The sequence below is a fragment of the Varroa jacobsoni genome, unplaced genomic scaffold, assembly GCF_002532875.2.
Source record: "Varroa jacobsoni isolate VJ856 unplaced genomic scaffold, vjacob_1.0 scaffold_306, whole genome shotgun sequence".
NCBI lineage: Eukaryota > Metazoa > Arthropoda > Arachnida > Mesostigmata > Varroidae > Varroa > Varroa jacobsoni.
The window spans coordinates 361292-381677 of record NW_019213208.1 but is presented as its reverse complement, the minus strand read 5'-3'; the positions used below and the strand labels follow the sequence as shown (position 1 = coordinate 381677).

The 20386-nt window shown below is 41.8% G+C and overlaps 1 protein-coding gene across 2 annotated transcripts in view; it reads left to right on the top strand.

Moving 5' to 3' along the window:
• Positions 1-20386, top strand: part of Ptp69D (Protein tyrosine phosphatase 69D) — a 184071-nt gene that overhangs the window by 84635 nt on the left and 79050 nt on the right. For both annotated transcript variants that reach the window (XM_022831034.2, XM_022831032.2), the window contains exon 2: positions 7537-7842. The gene's annotated coding sequence lies outside the window, so the exon portion shown is untranslated. The remainder of the gene's footprint in view (positions 1-7536; positions 7843-20386) is intronic.

Below are 20386 nucleotides of genomic sequence, written 5' to 3'. Positions count from 1 at the left end.
ATGCGGGTGGGCGTGACCAGCTATCTGGGGAGGGGGGGGGGGAACAATTCTTGCGGGTTCCTCCTTCTCGGCGCCAAGCTACTAGTACGACTTCTGCTAGTCAGGACCCGCTTTGCTGCCCTTCACATGGCATAGGGGATGCTGAGCTTCTTTCTCTACTGTTTCAATATTGCCAACGTTGCGGTGGAAAAACTTTGATCACGTCGACACCCTCACCTTTTCCTTCATCGACGTGTTCCCCCCTACCTCAGCGCACACTATGTGCGTGAAACTAACACGCTTCACCGATTTACCCAGAAGCTCCGGAGTCACATAATTTCCAGATTGCTTCATACTACATACATAGTAAATACTAATATACACATCTACACTGGCTGACCGTCTTTTTTCCCTCAATCTCCTCCGGAAAAATATGATTTGACACATCAATTTCAATTCGAAGCAAAATTAATTTTACATCTGCGAAAAAGAACAATTATGTTAAAATCGAACAAAGAGTTATAGATGGTATCAAGATCCTAATGAGAATATTCAACACACAAGCATCCGGAACTTTATCCGATAAACTTGCAGTGCTTAATTCGCTTACAATAAGCAAATTCTTGCCTAAGTCACTTCCAGAGATGGTCTTAAGTGTTAGCATTCAAGGAATGCCCACGTCTCCTTGCCCACGAAAAGTTTATCTATATGCACAGAAGGCTACACGCTGGCCCGCTAGCTCCTTATGTCATATATTATGCTAGTTCTACTTGAAGTTAAATTACGTTTGAAATACTGTGATGCTGATTATACATTGCAAACTCCAGAATCCGATTGAAGGATCTTAGTAAAACAACAGCCACGAGGCACCAGTGACTCATATTATACCGTTCGTCTCCAGTTGTCGTAGACGTGACAATAAATCGTAGCAGTCTGTCCCCATGAACCACTTCTAGGCGCATTTACTATCACAATTTGGAGCAGTTGCATCCTCGCTCAACAATAAAAGAGTGTATTGCTTAAGCTTAACACTTCAATCGTGTATCTATTTAGCATATATGTAATTTACATTGCCTAAGCTTACATGTGCGAACAAAAGCTTCTCAGTAATTGAAATACTTTATGGCATTGCGCTTGCATCTTTTTGCCATAGACAAAAAGTCCTATTGACGCACACAAAGATTGTATCAATCCTAAACAAACAGACATAGGAATCGTACAGTATGTCAATATACCGTTAATTATGTCTTAATACCGAACTGTTAAATATTCAAGTTGTATTTCCTTTGTTATATCACCGCTGGGATGGCAGTGACTGTTTATATGTATGTCTATTTGTTTGCCTTGATGCAAAGCATAATTCACTTGTTAGTGCTGGATGTAGTTGGGTTTAAACTCGCACGCATGTAGCACGCAAACAGGAGATTACCATAGAAGCAATAGTAGAGATATGCGTACTTCGAAGGTATGACAATTTACTAGTTTTCAATGGTATTACGGATACTGTTTTCGAAACAAGCAACGCTTGTTTAGTTTCTTTCGAAACTGAACGTAGCCCCGCGCAACACCAGTCGTCGCACATACAAAAGCAATAGTAAGGAGGAATCCAGTTAGACTAAGGGTATATAGCAATAATAGCAGCTCCCATACTAGGAACAACAGGCCGCCACCCCCAACCTTTACAAGAACTTGCTTCGGTAGGCCAAATCCTCTTAGGACAAACAAACTTGAGGGGTCAATCCGCCTGCTAGTCGGCTGGCTGGCTTTATTCTCGTCGTAATTTTTCTTTAGGAACCCTAGCTACATACGAATGTCGAAATGTATTATCTATACACACCGTTGTACGATGGTATGTTTCTCTACGTTCATGATTATAAATGATACGTACGTTTAAATCTATAGATGAAGATGTAAAAGAGCAAGCATACCTCCTATGGCAACAGCACCAACGTAATCATCATTTTAGCAGCAGTATGAAGCTCCCAAATTGGCATGCGGGTTTCCCAGCCAAGACGGTACACGATGAAGAAATGACATGAAGCAAAGATGGCTTTCCGAACATACCTGTAGGCAACTAGGCCCATGCCCGCTGACAAGCAGGCTAACCGACCCTATCCAATCAGTCTGAGGCATGCACTAGCAAGCACTCACGTGTTAGAGTCTGCTGGTGGCCTCTGTCCAGGCCTTTTTTCCTGTTCGCTGGCGACACGGCGACGGGAAATTGCCGTGGCTCAGCTATCATCGGTCAGTCATCTTCGCTTGTCAACAGCTGCAACCGAACAAGCTGGCTGAGAAGCCAGCAGCAGAAAGTGCTAGTTGATTCGAGTCCTAGCTTTAGCGTAGGTCTTTTCCTTCTTGTCCTTCTCCGTGTGTACTCCATGGACTTACGATGTGTCCTCTGGCGTCTTGGCCTTCTATTCCACCAGCTTGGGTGCGGTCAAACCAAGCAACATCCAAGACTGCGCCGTCTGTTTCTTTAGTCGAAGTGATCAATGCGTGAAGCGCGATAAGAGCCGAAACAAGCAGGGCTAAAAGAGGAGGACACAGCACAGGTAAGAGACCAAAAAGAAAGATGGCGCCATGGCCATAACATTAAAGGCCACGCTGAGAGCCTAGTAAAAAACCGATGCAGAAACAGTGGACGACGGAAGGACGTCATGATTACTCCCTACTCTGCTCTTACTGCAAGCAATGGCCTTTATTACAATTGCCCTTACTACAGCCCCCCGCCTACCTTCGATCGGCTTTTTTCCCTTGCTGCTCTGTTCCGACCTTCATTGCGTTTGTAGTGGCCATGCAGCACAATAATTGCCTTCTACGCTTGCCAACTACGCTAAGAATCTTCGAGAATTACGAAATCTCCTAGTATTATTATTTTTACCATTATATCAAACGGTTCCCTTTTTTTCCCGGTTTGATTTCATCTAGTATTAGCCACAGCCAACTAGTTGCTCACAGAACGGCTGACTAACTGTCGCCCCAACGTCAAACGCCTATTTGTAAAAAAAAGATAACGTTTAACTAAAATGACCGTTTCACTGTTTGCATTGCCCACATTCAATGTAGTCTCTCTCATTGCCCACAGCTTCTCTTCCTAATATCTTTTTGGCTGTTGTCTTTTATAGTTTCCACTTTTCGTTACATTTCTGCCTTTCTTTGTTCAGGACGTTTACAGATTTTCCTTTTTTTTGCCACCTAACATGGTTACAAGCTTCTGTAATTTCTACTATCACTGCGTTTCCTTCCGACTATGAAGTACGCAAGTATTTTTTTAGCAGTAACAACTTATTCACTGTTTTCAACGACTTTTTGCAGAGGATTCTCGGAGATAATTACGAGCAACAAACGCCGTCAATTTTTACCAGGAGAACGACCAGCAACAAAAAGAAAAATAGTTCAGAAGCATGAGACGAGAATAAGATAGGAAAAAGCTTCTCAGAAGCATACGAATGCTGAAGTCTTTGACCGGAGGCTATACGCCGTTTGCTAGGACCGTCTAACCGCGATGTATCATGTGTGCAAACCGTAGACATGCCAAACAACTGTCAGGATATTAGCGATAATAATACGTCAGAAAATTCAATTTTCGTGATTTCTGCTTGTCGACGGTCCAATATACGATTTTTTTTTGTGTTCCGTAATTACGATACCGCAGAAGCGTTACGAAGTTTTTCACAACTCTCTGCTTACATCAGTGATGCACGCACGTCAACTAATAAATGTACCCTGAAATTTCAAAAACCAACGGTATAAGAATGAAAATAGTACATTTTAAATTTCAACGAAAATTAACTAGGTATCTGGCTGGTCTTACATGCGTCACACTTACTATGAAACAGTGACTATACAAGTGTAGGATACATACAATATACCTTTGGTGTTTTATTTTAACGATGTAAGAAATCGTTGTTATATGTTTAAAACAATCGAGACTTAGCCCAAGTCGTACGACCGGCACAAAATAGCGATTAAGCTACACAAAGTAATTAAAGCAAACAGTTCAGTGACACCGACCAGGCTCTGCGTTTCTAGCACTTAAAAAAAGGATTCCATTCGTTCGTCGGCGCCTTTATGACGCCTACACCATAAAAGTCAGGCAACTCTAATCGTAGGACAAATTGAATTCTTAAGAGTAATAAGGCTTCTAATGATACAGAGGTCTGATACAAAACAAATACCCAGTTTGAAACATTACCGAAATCTTGAAAGGCTTGAAAAAGTGCGCTTGATGCGCATTTTGAAAAGAACCGCGAGACGAAGATAAGGTTCCGACCATGGAAGGAGGGGACAACGCCTACGGCTGCGTTTCTACAAAACATTTGAATCGTATCGGTGCTTTATTATAGCAGGATAATGCTAGGGTCAATAGCGCACAGGCAAATGGAAGCAGGAATCTCAAGAACGATCATGCTAACATTGCCTATTGTTTCCACATCCTACCTGAAGATACTACTAAAATATATACACATGTGTATGTTTGTGGTATACACACGATAACTAAGATTAAATGACCTACGTAAATAATGGATTACTACAAAATGTTTAACAGGAAAGAAAACCAACTAGAAGTCAAAACTAAAAAGTTCCATCTGTTCATAATAGCAGATGATATACGCAACGAAAGATTCTTGTACGGAGAACCAATAATCTGTAAGCTACAATATATACCCTCTTGCAGGACAAGCGGATTTCCTGATAACGCATCTTTGTCCGTTTACCCGTGAAAAATTACCCCTCTTATATATTCGCATCATTGAATTTCCCACAATTCAAAGATTTAACAAGGAACAAGGTGTAAGATGCAACAATAGACATATATTTAGAACAGAACGAAATAAATATTAAACAAAAATTAATAAACTGGGTAAAATTAAACGAAAGTAATTGAAATGGATTAAACAAAAAGCACCTAAAGTAATTACTGACTTTCTAGATGTTCAATGATAGGGCTCACAATTATCGGTCTCCAGTTGTAAAGCATTGTAAAGACCAAACGGCACTTCAGAATGAAAAAGAGTCAATGCAGAAACAAAATGGTGTTTGTTTCACGTGAAATTTATTATAGAATTATAATCCAAATACTGAAAATTGAATAAAAAATGGAACTCCGTGAATTGACTTCAAGGGTACGGTTAATCCATGTGCCATTAAGAGAATTTCAACCCACAAAAATCTTTCTGGAGCATACGGTTGCCATTGATGAAGCATTTTTTCTACCGTTAGCCGAAGAGGGACCAAGAAGAAGAGTAGCGTCACTCTGGAAGGAAATTAACTTTGGTGGCGGCGCCGAATAGGTCAGGGCGTAAGATGATTACAATGGACATCAAGGGCATCTGCTACAGTAACACATTCACCAAAAATAGGATAATGAATGCTGCCTGCTATGTCGAGTTCAATAGATTTAGAGACACCGGTGCGGGCATTGAAACAAGCGAAAGCAAGGCGTTGAAAACAAGCAGTCTCGTTGCTTGATGACAACACCAGACAAACCCATACAACAGTTACTTACTGAATTGAGCATACGAATATCTAGGGTTAACTTCAATCTGCTTTTTTTTCAATCTGCTGAGTTTATGGAACTTTCCATGCCTTAAAAAACCAATTGGTGAAAAAGCTTATCGCATTATCGATTTACTTTCAAAATAACAGAAATTACATATGGGTACGCATATAGCAGCAAATTCTGCTTAAAGCGTTACATATCTAAAACACGGAACAAGCTTAATATGAAATCCCTAGATTTCAATATCCCCTTCTTTCGGTTTCCATTGTGACATTTTTTTACTGCAGAATGAGGGAACATGTAGCGGTAACGTAGACGCTCTACTAAGATTACCATCAAAAAGCAACAACTCGCATAATCTATCGAGAAATTATTTCAAACTAACTTCAACAGCACAGCAAACAACGACTTTATCTCAAGTTGACACCGTCTGAGTTTGTTTATCATTGATGAAGTTGCTATCAGACGTTGAATAATATATGTTCCAAAATTATTTTGTAAAAGACTTCAGGACGAACTCAATATACGTGGTTTTTGTATTGCTAAAGAACATTAGCTACGCGTTACCTCTGGTACCCAATTTCGCATAATGATGACAAAATATCACCAACGACAGTTGTATCAAACACGTGTCTTTTTATATGTTATTTTATATGTCCTATAGAGAGGTACATATACACTAATCATTGTGAACGGCAATCGCAAATTGATAAGGTTTTCTTAAGCGTTGAGCGTCACTTAGATAACCAGAAATGATTGCATCAAATAACGGTCGTCAATTCGCAAGTAGCTAATTTAGAACGCTTTTAGAATATTGTGGAATTGCCCTATTTATAAAATAGCCAAAGTGATAAAAATAGTTTAAAAACGCCGAAAGGTAGCAATATTGTTTGTGTGAGGCCTTAATTGAATACCTCAATTTGTGTTTTTGTGAATGAAGTTTTATCGTCGGCAGAAGTACTAATAGGAGAATCATTTCACAAGACAAATTTACTATAGTTTACGAAGCGTAAATGAATAACTGTAAGCTCAATTAAAGATCAAAATCAATAAAAATTTCCTACAGAATTTATAACGATAATGTAAAAGTATGGTATATTTGAATGGTCCGTTCGAGCACGGATTGCAGCATAGGTATCATGTAATGTCAAAATCCCGTAGGAAAACTCAGACAACATATCGAACTAATAGGACAAATGGGCAACACTATCAATCCTGAAAACGTCCTTTACGGTTATATCAAACATTGGGAACCAGATGGGAAAATCGACGCATAAACAAAGTGGCGACCAACTCAGCGACATCGATCGCTGAGTTTGTTGCCACCCTCGTTTCAATGACGAACAGTGCCTCGAGGTAAATTTTGCGCAACTCAGAAGACGGTGGTAGCCTCAAATAAAATAATTCCATCTTGAGGTCCATTACGCTACCCAGCAAACAGCGTGTTGTAGGGCTTCAGTTTACTACCTGTATTACTTATTCAGGGGCTTCTCAATGGCACAGTTTACGCATAAATATATGTATTTACGTATTTAGACATACCCACTCACACGCTCACAAAAACAAAATGTGAAATCTGTATGATGAAAAACTCACTGTATAACTTGACATAGGATGTGCTCAAAATAAACTCGTATGTGTGTATGTATGTATGTATGTATGTATGTAACATTACACAAATTCTGGGATTGCCAGTCAGCGATACCTAAATATCGTGCCCCATTTGCAACACCGAGTGCAAGCGTACCTATCTTGTTATCGTCTAGTATAACATTACAAGAAAGAACATTACATGTACTTGTCTTGTAGGACACACGGATTATCTATGAGTATTTTTATGTATATATACATAGCATGGTAAAATTTTTGTTTGCAAATAGAAGTATCCTTACTGACGCCGTGACTCGACAAAATGGCAACCTTCCTATGGCTAACTGCCAAACGGATCTGTTTGTTTAGGTGTTATTCTGTAAATATGAACTGCGTTACCTTATTAGCAGTAAAATTTAAGATGTACTCTTCATTTCCTTTTTTTGTGTTTGGCTGTTGCACAGATGAACTGTCAATTGACATAGACAACCCAAACCCGTTGCACGTGGCCAACTGTACACCTGTAAAATTTGTGTGCAGACTTAATTCGACGAGTGAGAGGCCCTCTACAAACCCTGTCGAAGTCTATTGGTCGTTCCGCGGTGAGAACGCGTCCAAACTCCCGGGCGTTAATACCACATTCGACGGACATCTCGCCTCCCTGCACATCCCGTGCCCTGAACGAAATTATAGTGGAGTTTACCAGTGCCTTGCCGAAGAAAAAAATACCTCGATCATCTACAAGAAGGAACTCAACTTCAACGTTTATGGTAAGTATATCAATAGACCGTTAATTTACTCCCAAACAGCCTATTATAACGGATATATATACCTCTTTTCTATTCAACCATAATGATTAAATACGAACTTAACTAGGCGTTCGTTCAGCAAGGCGGTTGCATCGAAGTAACTATCTAACGAAGACATTGTCTTGAGGTTTCGTTAGAGCGCATCAAAAAGGAGACCGCAAGTGGAATCAGCTGATACTCTCAGCTTCAGTCAAGCAACTGTATTAATTAGTGAGCTATTTTTTTTTTTGTTATATAAGATTATTTATATTCTATCTTTATCTACATAAGGTTAGAACATAACGAACGTGTATCAGGTACATATGACAAATTAAAGTGTGAATATCGGGCATATACCGACTAACCACAAATGAGCCACAGGTTTGTTTATAGCGCAACGTAGGTGACTTGCATAATCGCAACAAACGCATTTTCTCTTCTGATCGGCTTTGAGAGCATAACGGTTGTCAGTCTCCAGCGTTCAAAACTCGTTCTTACTGAAAATTTACTGGTAGCTGTCGGATCAAAGATAATATGGACGATCTAATCTGTCACATCGTGAGCAGCCTTCAGAAAATGATGGGGCCGGAGGTTCAACTTTTGGTTGGAGCTGTCAGGTGAAATGGTCAAATGAGGTGACACGTTTAGCCACAGATTAGCAATGGCCACCAAAACGAGTGGTACGATTTCCACCTCTGTGGCCCAGCCGTATTATGGTATCATTTGGAACCGAAGCGGATATGCTTTTAAACAGAAATCGAACAACGTTTCCACCCAGAGGAAGTCGGCTCATAGGAAAAGCTCTTTAAACGAATGAAGACAAGCGAAGAAGTGTTTAATAAGACTAAACCAGCCCTTTGGAACTCGCATACAACAACTATAGGTCTTTCCTATCCAATATAAAAACAGCGAACTCTATTATACCTTCTTGCGAATCTCATTATGGCGGCTGAAATGGCCTCGTACAATGCCCTGCTCTAAGCCGCGTGGTGTTACGCGCTGGAAAACTGTGGCAAACAGCAGCCGGTAATCAGCGGAGATGCAACACAGTCACGCGGGTTGTCGCTGTCAAGAACGAAGACGCTTTCGGGGTAATTATTTGCGTATACGACCGTCGAACACCATGCCATGTAAACATTGCCTTATGATGGCCAAAAAAGGCCAGTTGAAAACTCGGGAATTGGTAATTGCGGCCGTCGGCCTACCAAAGTCTACGATTTAAGAGAATAAAGTCCTTCATTCATGAACACCTGCGCAGCTTCATATGGTGTGGTGTCATGACCCGAAAGGGGCATGTGAGATCTCAGTCATCAACCTCGATCAATAGCTTTGTATGACAGGAAACATCAGACAAGACCGATCCGGAAATCTAAACCACTCATCGGGGGTGAGAATCTTCGATATGCTCCTCTGCTGCTAGATGAGGAGTTCGACCATTTATTTGTTAAGCGGAGAAACCTACCCGTAAGACAGTTATACCATACCCACTAGCGATTATTTTCCCATATATGCGGGTCTGTAGTGAATAGCGTGATCGTAAGGGGTTTGCATCACAAAGTACAGCAGATGATAAGTGAAGAAGGATGGTTTAATCCGGTTTCGTATGTATGGGGTGTGATTTCGTATGACTGAAGTACAATTTCGACTTATAAACCCGGAGTGGCATGGCAAACCGTAACGCGGACACGATGTTGCTGCTATATTTAGTAGTATTTCAGATAAAAGAGAGAAGTGAAGAAATAGCCAGATTGTTTTGCCGTCGAAAGCTGAATCGGCTAGTCAATATCTGCTACGGGGAGCCACCCCACGCATGCTCTTCCGGGCTGCTAGGCCTCTGGTAGATCCTTCCGCAGTCGGTGGAATTCGCTTTCGGCCACCAAAGCCAGCCGGACCAGAGACTGCCCACTGATTGAGAGTGAAGATCTAGAAGCACGTCCGCAGTTGTAGTGGATAAGACCGAACCGCAAGCATCGTCTTGGCCAACCGTCGACATGCTATTCCATAAAAATGAAAAAGACCTGGATTTTATGGGGGGCAGCCCGCGCCTGGGAAGACACCTCTGTTCGTGCTATTCTTATAAGTTATTGCACCTGCTTTGCTGAGCCCGACGGTTTGAACTCTAGAAGAGGGCCCACTACAATTAGATAACGCTAGGTGCTTTCAGGGTCAGCGCGTACGACAGTGTCTGACACGTTCCAACATTCACTATGTGAGGACCGCTGCGATCCGAGTGGGCTAGCGGTGTACACGATCCTCATGGTCACGGGGCGTCTACCCTCTCTGCGCAAGATCGTGGGCGCAACCCCAATTTGAACTACTTCATGGATTTAAGCACGATCGTGCGGCATCCAAGCTACGGAATAAGACCCATGCCCGGCTTTATCTGTAAAAACGAGTTCCCGGAAAGACAACACCACACGCCTTACCCTTCGTACCGGAAGGCCCGTTTTCTCGCGTTTCCTACGCCAGCATCTCTGCACCTCACGGAGATAGAAACTCCAGCCAAGATGAAGCGTCGGAAAGTAAGTCGCACGGCATACGTGCTGCTTGCAGTACGCAGGCCACGGCAGCGACGTGTTGCCACTAACTTACGGGGTATCCGGAAAGCATGAGTGCCAAATCTTCCTCGATGGTGTAAAGAAGAGAAACAGACGTGTAAATTGTACCGTTACAATAAACATATTCGACTCCGGATGGCTGTTTGTATCTAATACCACTCCGCCGGTCGTTCAATAGACATAGAACTGCATATATATATATATATATATATAGATGAGACTAAACCGGGAAACATCATACGCTATATCGACCCCTATATTTAGCTTCTTAAACTTCGTATCTAGGAAAGATCGAATTATGGATTGCGTTTAGGTTAAATATAGGGATCGATAGATTGTATGATGTTTACCGATTTAGTTTTAGTAAAATCGGTTCCGCAGTTTTTTAGACGCAATGCACGTGTGGTTTGTACTTAGCGCAACTTATTTCAGTCGTCCACAGGTAATCTTCTATAGTGAATCCACACGTCGAATAGCCATAGAAAACAAAGCGCGAGCAAAGCTTAAGAGGGGTCCTCTATAGAGTTACGGCTCATCTTCAATGCAATAGGTTCAACAGTTTTCTAGAGATTTGTTTGAAAATGTTTTTGTGGTACATATACCGTTTACTCCTTCAAGACACAAGACAAATGACTGAACGTTCACTGTCTTGATCCTCTACCCATTCATGGAAATTGTCTGGCCATATAAAGCAGTCCTACGGATGGCAACGTGCAAAGTAGCCTAACCTCAGCTAAAGTGGTGCGTTTTCTTCTGCCAGTCTTTCCCACTTAGAACATCTTGAACGAAAGTTAAGAAAACCAATAAGAATAAAGCTTTACTTGATTTTTGAGTTTTACTTCGGAACAAACGAGGTTGCTAGGGGACAGCGCGATCTAGAGCATGCAGAGATAATTTCCTGTCAACGGTTTGCGTTCCTAATATTCAGTACGTAGACGCATTAGTCAAGACTAGGGGTATTCTGACTGATTGTGATAATTGTAACATACTTTTCATAGTTGCATTGTGCTTAGTTGCTAACTTTTACCTTAACGGTAATTCTGATTCCTGGAAGTAACCTTCTGCAAAACACATCTCGAAGCGATGTCTTAAGTTGTTACCTAAATCAAAAGAAACGATCTGTAGAGCGGATTTACCTTGCCAGTGTGCCAACTAGCGTTTCCGATTTGACACGCGTCTCCATGTAAGCAACCTTCTGCCCGGACATCATCGCCACTTCTTTCTCCCATGCGTCTACTGTTTTCATATCGGCGTCATAGGGTAATCCTTTCGCAACAGTTTTTGACCGTTACATTTTTTTGCTCAGAGTTTGCAGGAAGATAGCATGTATATATGCTTGTACACGATCTAGAAAAGTCATGGAAAGTTTCTCTAAAAAAATTCGATTTCGATTCCCGTTTTTTACTGAGTAGTTAAATATCTGAGTTCTATAATGTACGTGAGATTTAAAGCCAAATCGAGCTTAAGCCGTGTGGGTGTCTCGGAACAGACGCACTGAAATAATCCACGGTCATCTTGATTTGCATAGCCGCCCTTTTGTCCCTTTACGCACGGTGAATCATGTGTGAAAAGTGGTGACACTCGAGTCATTTGAGGCCTGGGCCTTTGTATGGGCACGCTATTTCCAGGCACGTATCTCCGGCAAGAGCAAGCAAAGGAGGCGCCACGTAAGACAGTTTGTCTAGCATACGAAATCGGGGAGGAATAAGACGCCAGTAAAGTTGAGGGGTATAATAAGGGAACAGGCCAATAAAAATAAAAGAACAATGACCGAAGCCATCGAAGCGGAGGTTTTAACCGACAGCTGCCACTCCTGCTGCCGCCGTCACTGCTTCTAAGCAGCGGATAAAGTACCTGTCTTGGTCAAGTTCTGCTCTATTGCTCATTCGAGTTTCGTTTTCGATTCCTTACTACTCGCACTTAATTCTTGCACTGCCTTTACATTGACTAACTTTGGAGTACTGCAAGTGCCGATCGGCTCAGCTAGCTGACTATGTGGGCATATTGCTATTAATCCAACGTTTGATGTTGCGTCATCTTCGTAAAAATGAAAAATATTGCTTTCGTAGCTTGACGATGCTCTGTAAACGAAATAATGGAGGCGCTGGTGACGACGTTCCCGTGCATTAGCTGCTGTTGATGATAGAGTTGTTTCTGCTACTATTACTGCATTATGTCAGTACTGAATCGGTAATAGTGATGACACTCCAGGTGGGTAAAAGCGTGGCCTGCAGGCCGTTCAAGATTCTTCGGGTGTCTGTGGCACGTGCGCAGTCGCCGTCCTCACAACGGCTGCCGGTTTCCTTAGATCCTGTCTTGAGGTCATTCCTTTCTCTCTCTCTCTCTCTCTCTCTCTCTCTCTCTCTCTCTCACACACACACACACACACCCCCCAATGGGTCGTGCCCATCCACAACGATTAATCTTCCTCAACCGCTATTGGCAGCGGTGACTGTCTTAAACTGAACGACGCGGTAACTACGGCTGCAATGTCCCGCCATCCCGCCCAACAGAGGTGCCACTGCCAAAAGCTAGCGCGTCGAGCTTCCCTTTACCATACCAATGGTCGTCGCTGGGATGTGTAGATAAACAGATGAACCCTCGGTGAGAACACTTTTTGCGGCAAACACAATAACTAAGATCTTATATCTAATGTTAATCTGCACTCAAGTTTGAAGAAAAAAACTATTAACGGCTGGTAATATAGTCCTCGTTTTAGAGCGACTTGCCACTGTTGAACTTTCTGACTTAATTCAAATACAAGAGATAGTAGAAAGATTCACGTGACCGGTACACTAACAGGAATTATGTGCATAGTTCCAAAAAGCTGTTCTATGGAAGTAAAAGAACAGAATGACGGGTTTCAAATGTATAGGTTAAGTAATGCTAGACGTGAATCTTTCTGCTTACTAGTTGAGTGCGTGTTTTACAATACGCGTTATGAAATAGAAATTTCGAGTGCCATAGGTCACGCTATCTGATAATAATAATAATAATAATAGTAATAATCTAGATTTCGAAACATATGCCTCAAATGTGTTTTCTTATTTCAGTATCATTCGGAGTGGAATATGTACGCTGGATCTAGCCAGATACAGTTGTGTTCGTGCAAGCATTAGGTGTCATAAAATTCTGATCTTCTGCTGCGACTTCTGAGCTGTGAAAAAGTCGTATGTATGAAAAAGCTGCAATAAAAACGACCCGTTCTTTGAAAAGCCGCTTGCGGCAGCCATAGTTGCCGATTAGGTGCAATCATGTCTATGCTAATTATCTAAATAACATTTAGCAGACTGAACGTTTAGCGTTCGTGAACAGTACAACCGTGTTCCCATCTTCACTGAAACAGTCAACAGTGTCGTTGGCAGATTCTCTCTCCATATCTTGCTGGTTTTTACTTTGAGCAAAACACCCCTCACTTGTTCTCTAGTCTGTTCTTTCTGTGGGCGGCGCTTTGCCTATGAAAGCTTTCCCTGTTTAGCTTGCAGATCTGTCTTCTGCCTTTTCTGCTTCAAGTTCTTCCCAAGCTAGAGATCTTTCCGAGCAGCTCATTCAAAACATCCTTGTCTAGCTTGGCTGCAATGTTCGTGACGAGATACTGAGTTTCCTCAATAGCAGTGAGTGGTCGAGTCGCTCGTTTCCGCTGTGCCAGTGGTCATTAATCATGACAACGTCAAATATAATCATCACCTTGGCCCCCATCCTACCCCCATTCCTTTTTTCCTGACAACATTATTAGCTGTCGACCACGGTCTCCTCCCTGTAGTTGGACTTGAGCTGGTGTTGGTGAATAATAATTCAGAACTAAGAATCATAAAAGTTTAGCTGAGAATATTCGATTTTAATGTTGTTAACATTAAAACGTCAATGAAATAATGCCAATTTTGGCTATGACGATTACCGGGTGCACTATACTGTATTACCTAAGAAGAAACATGTTTAATTATTGCGTAAGATTTTATCGTACCATTGTAGATCATGGTGAAAACGCTGCAGACCTATGGCACCTAGCTATGCGGTAGAAAAGGGATGCTAGTACTATAAGCGCGCCAGAAAACGACAACTGGTAGACGTTGACGCCATGATGAATACAATGGGTTCACATCAAGGAAGGCTGTTACCTCAGTTCCATTTTCATGATAGCGCTGCTTCTCCCGTGACGTAAAGCAGTATGAAAAATCGCCTTAGGTAATGGCCGCAAAACAGGCCCTCGCGAAATACTCACAACGAACTGGACGCTGACAGAGGACGGATGGATGACTCAGCGAAGCGAACGACAAAAACTCGATCACCGTTAGCTACTACTGTTGTACATATTCGTATCGAACCATGTGAGTCATTATCGATTCACCTGGGCTAAATGCCACTTTATGGAGTCTTTATTTATGGGACAAGTACTCTGACAGAAGCATTCAGTCAAAATATATAGCAGGATAAGGTTCGTCGAGCCAAAATATGTTTGACGCAACTGTTGATAACAACGAATGCTATGGGAGAGAAACGACACCGGTATACTTTCCGACAACTCTTCCCATATGTGGCCCATATGAGTTCATTATAATTACTATATCTTTAAGAAAGATCTATGTCACTGACCCACATATCTTCACAAAATAGGATTACACGGACCGTTAGTGATTTCGTGAGCAAAAGTGAGTCATCCAACAGACCCAAAGTAATCTTCTTTCAGGAAAAATTGTGAGAAAGCGATGCTTCGTAATAATTTCAATAAGTTCGTCGAAAATAAGAAAGACATGAAATTCTACTATGCTGTATGAAGTCAAGCTTTGGACTATTAAACCATTGGTGCATTTACCTAGTTCCTAGTGTCCTTCGAAGTCAATCTGACCCGACCGAGGTGCGACAGCTATTGTACGTATGCATCATTCTGGCATAAATAATTATTCATTGATCCATGGTCGCGATTATCGATACTGACCTAGTCGAACGACACGGTGGGCATGTTTTTTTTGATACGCTACTGACGATAACGACGGCGCGAGATTTGATTCTTTAGTTTCATTTGCGATACATACACATATACACATTTTAAGCAAGCCAGGTTATACTGTTTCTCTGTGAAACTGGCATAGACTGCGTACGGTTTCATGCAGTACCCTAGCTGGCCCATCATGCTCTCAAAATGATCAGGTGGTATAACTTAATATAATGATATCTATGAAACGTACCTTCCTTTCTGTTTATCTTTGAACATGCACCTCTGGGACAGGAGTAATGTGATTGAAAAAGGAGCCTGTGTTTTTTTTTCTTTATCGTTCAACAGGAGTTCAATGAAATACGCAAAGATGCATAGCTGTCCCATATAGCCCCACGTTTTCAAATCTGACCGAAGAAGAAAACTCGCGAATTTTACTAAATATTTAACCCGTAAGTTGATAGTATTAAAACTAACGCTTCTTCACTCGAAAAGATACGTTGTGGCCCATATAGCACTAGTTTCCGCTAACGTTCCCTGTTTGATTACTGTAATAATGTGTGTGGTTTTAATAGTCGTCTTGATGCCTCCAGATAACCGGTAAGCTTTCATACAAGGGCAAAAATGTCTCTGACAGACCACAAAGTTCGGCAACTCTTACATATGCTGGCTCATTACGCCTTAGGCGCTCTTGTTAACTTGAGTTGTGGAGCAACCGGCAGGACACCGCCTGCTGTCAAAAAGCACCTTAGTAGTAACAAGAAAAGCCTGAGGCGATCGTTTCGATTATGTTGCCACGAGCTAGAATTAAGGACTGTCCCAAACTAATACTGCGAGATTACCTGTTCATAATCATGTCATAAGGCTGGTGATTGTGAAAATATGGGCCTTCACATGGTTAGTCTAGTCTGTCGGCTACTATTAACGGCGCCAGTAGTCGGGTCGTTCGACGTTGACATGAGACATTAGGTGTCCTTTTTCCTCTCGACAATCAAACTGTATAGATAGAGAGTATTGCACAGACTGCATCTCTTGCCGTACGGCCACATCAAAATCACCGACAGGGAGCTACTAGGCATTCTCATACACTTCCACTGTGCCGATCTTAGGGTTAACCGAACCTTGTCGACAATAGTAACCGTTACTACAGTTATTTGACAGCAGAGGGAAAAAAGAAGAGTCCAGATGATCTTTTCCTCCTCTAGAATATGGAGTGTCCTCGCTTTTTCCTTTCTATTTTTCCATCTCTCTGTTTAGTACGAGTAACGCAGTAAAGCTGCTCATCGTGCTAAAGTCATGCTGCAGTCAGCGGTCTTCAACTAAGTCTATCACAGCGGGTGGCCGCTCATGGTTCGCCTATAGTCTTGTCCTAGCCTCATAATCAGCGAGCAAACTCGACAAGCAAGCTTCGACAGGACTAGAAAATGGAGTCATAAGAGGAACGATGTCATAGTGCTAAATTATACCCTATATAGCTAGCCCGGCAGTAAGGCTGTGCTCTTCTATGTCATCGCCGCTTTGCGACACTCTCTTTCTCTATACAGCAATAGTTTCTTCATCCTGCTGAGAAAGCGGTAGCGGTACCGCCACCAGCGTCCTGACATAAGGTCCCTGGTCCTCGTCCAACCTTCTCCGTGGTCCCCTCCTTCGGCTATTGCTCGCCAACTACCAACTAAGGTTTTAAAACGATTGAGATGAATAGCCAACACGCTGCGACTGACGCGTTTCTGCCACAACCCTTGTAGCTTCCCTTAGCCTCACCCAATCTTCCAGCCAGCCTCAACTAGATGTAGTTCAGCGGTGGTGTCCTGTCCCATTTTTTTCGGCCGCTGGTTGTCGCATGACATGAACGGACGAGCGAACTTTGCTGCCCTCCTTGGTATCCTACACCGCGCAGCCATCCTTATCAGCAGGAGTGGCACAATTCTTAACCGACTAAGAGCGAGAAGCCATTGAGCAAATGCAGCATAAGTGTAAGCCTGCATACTTCACTTGTTCAAGCGGTATTTCTTTGTCTCGAGGAATTGCTACCGCTTTCACGATCTTTTTTTGTCGCTCTGGAAGTAGAAACAGGCTTTGGCTTTGACTCACATTACACATAAAAGTATTCTGTTCATCTATTTTTGTGTAAGTACAGCAGTCAGGCTACTAGGAAATATGGCTGTGTCCGCATTGCAAATCTAGCATGCGCAGTAAGCGCAGAACCTGCACCGTAAGGGAAGACAAAATTAAACTTGCATACTGGCCAGGTAACGCGGTAGAGTTGTAGCAAAATTATTTGCTAGCTCTGAAAGCGATTGACAAGAACGTAATGGAGCTCTTTCGTATACAGGGTCGTCTTCTTCTAGTCACATGTTAAAATAATGTTTAAATTATGGCGCGAATTTTACACATATTAGAAGAGCCCAAATATTTGGGTCGTCCATTGCCTTCGGAGAGAAAAGTAGTCATTTAGTACCTTCCGTCACCATATGCAGCGAAATACGATTACTAAGTCTGTACGTACGTATCTATATATTGGCGTAGCTACGATCATCAAACGGTGTTGATACATAACCACAATGATAGTAACAATTTATAAAAATAAAAGGCGCCATCTAGTTATCACCAAGGCGTCATATCGGTAGTTTGACACTGATAAAAAAAAAAAACAGGATTTAATTTTTCCGTAAGAATATACATATATCATATGCAGCTAAACCTAAACACAATTGTAGGTGGCCGTCCGAATTTGACTCGTAGCTTTAGGGCTTAAAGAAGCAGATGCTTAAAATTTATTTCCTACTTCATCATGGCTGCTGCTGCTGCTGCTGCTGCCGCCGCCACGGAAATAGAACGCTCGGTTAGGTAACCTGTTCGGTGTAAGATTGAGCAAGTGTGGACGATTTGCTATATTACTTGTCATTCTCCCTGCTCCTTTGAACTACTTATTTTTCTAATGTTTAGAAAGAAGATAACTAGATAGACAATACAAACGTATGGGAGGGACATCCATTCATTTTATGCATTAGAGTCTAATGCCACTTCGATAATGCTCTGTCGTATTGCTGAATTTGGCTCTTTGTCTACGGTGAAGTTCATACACTTCAGCGATATTATGGAGCTTTCTATTATAGTTTATGGGTTCTCGATTCCCGAATTTAAAATAGTATGCTTCGAAAGCGGAATTAATATTTTGAATAAGGCCGCGGATACACCTATGTGAGTCTACTAGATGTGGAACAATAGCCACTAACTAAGCGTGCTTTTTTCTTATATTCATATTGCTTCAATTTTTTTTTTTTTTAGAATATCGTCCACCATTTTTATCGTCTGCTCGATCAAAAGCTCTTTTAGCACACACACATATATGATTCAACGCCAGTCAAGCCGTACGCTTTACGGTTGCCACATCTTGCAGATCTGGAAGATCAATACGCTATCTGCACACAATGCTTTTCGGAGTCTTTAATCTCTAGAATATTTGAACTCTCTTTGAAAAAGCCATCTATAGACCTTGCTTCTCTGAGGTTTATACGATTGGTTATTCTAGGAACACTTATTACTATGTTGTTGATCTCTACTGCTAGCAAAACGCACCACTGAATTCACTCAATTTTGTCTATACCAGAGGAAAGCGAGCATTTTCTATTAAAAGCTATTAGCTAAAGCATTTATCTCTGTGCGGCCCGCTTGCTATCTGGCTAGTTATCTTCTCTATCATAATCTACTTGGCGTCCCATAGGCTTTCTTATTTGAGTCGGCTTGTGTGGTCTACTGTATACGTGGGTTTAGGATAAGACTAGCCCTATAAATTTTCGCTTCCATCTGAACGGCCTACGTTTTCTACTCATCTTCGATTATTCTGCAAGATCAAGACAATGAAAATATTCCAGTCAAACGAATCTTCAGTTTAGCTAGATAGAGCAATGGCAAACTAGTCCATAAACAAGAATGAATGACTACTTTAAATAAATTGGCACCCCTTCCGATCGCCTCGAGCCATTACAATCTACACTATTAGGCGCGCAACTACTCGACTCCAGAAGTAGTACACAGTTAATGATCGACAACACGGGTATGCCATCGGGCGTTGGGATAGCGTGTGCAATGTTGGTCTATCGTGGTAGATAGGTGAGTGTGGAGGAGCTTTGAACGAGTGCTACCAACCGAACGGAAGTGAAGCTTAATTTCCATCGGATACTGTCTTACTGCACCTGTTGGTCTCTTTCTTAACAGTTGAGCCCCCATCGCAGCGAATAGATTTCGATGCCAAAGCAATCCTGTCAAGTTCGACCGTCCTCCTTAGCATAGCGCTAGCCTCCAATGCAGACTACCTATAGAATCGCTGAATGCAATACGGATCATATTTGATTAAATTAGAGGCCTACACAGATTTACGATCCTGCAAAATCCAAAATAATTTATAAATTTATTTATATGTACACATATAAACTCTACTCCACAATCTAAATTCGAATATATTCAGCAAACATTTTTTAAGATCAATGTCCGCTGTTTTATCTGCTCAGATTGATTCCTAGTTTTTAACTTTTCGCAATAAATGATTTTCTATCCGTTGGAATTTTTCATCTCACTGGAACAATGATAACAAATCTACAAGTACAGGAAACTATTAAATTATCACCGCAGCCCACCAGTTAGGTATCACTGCGGCCAACTTTCAAGTATAGATCCTACTATAAATTTATTGCCTTATGTACAGCTGTTGAGAGCAGTAAGTATCTAATATCCAGCCTCGTTTACCCAAACACAAAAAAAAATATTCATTAGTCTGTCGATCGGGGGTCCATTGCGTACTGCGTACACCGCGAGAAACGCTATGTCACGCGAGACGAATATAGAAATGGGGATATGACGTTGTTCTTTACCCTGTGTCCTTTACGGTATGTTGTGCGTCAAGCAGTTTCGATAAACATAATGGACGTAGCAGTACCCACTTTACAATGGGTGAAAATGCCAAAAATGCACCTTAGAGACAAAGATACTGAAGCCTGTTCAAGCTTAGTGCGACCGTCTTCAACCTACATATATA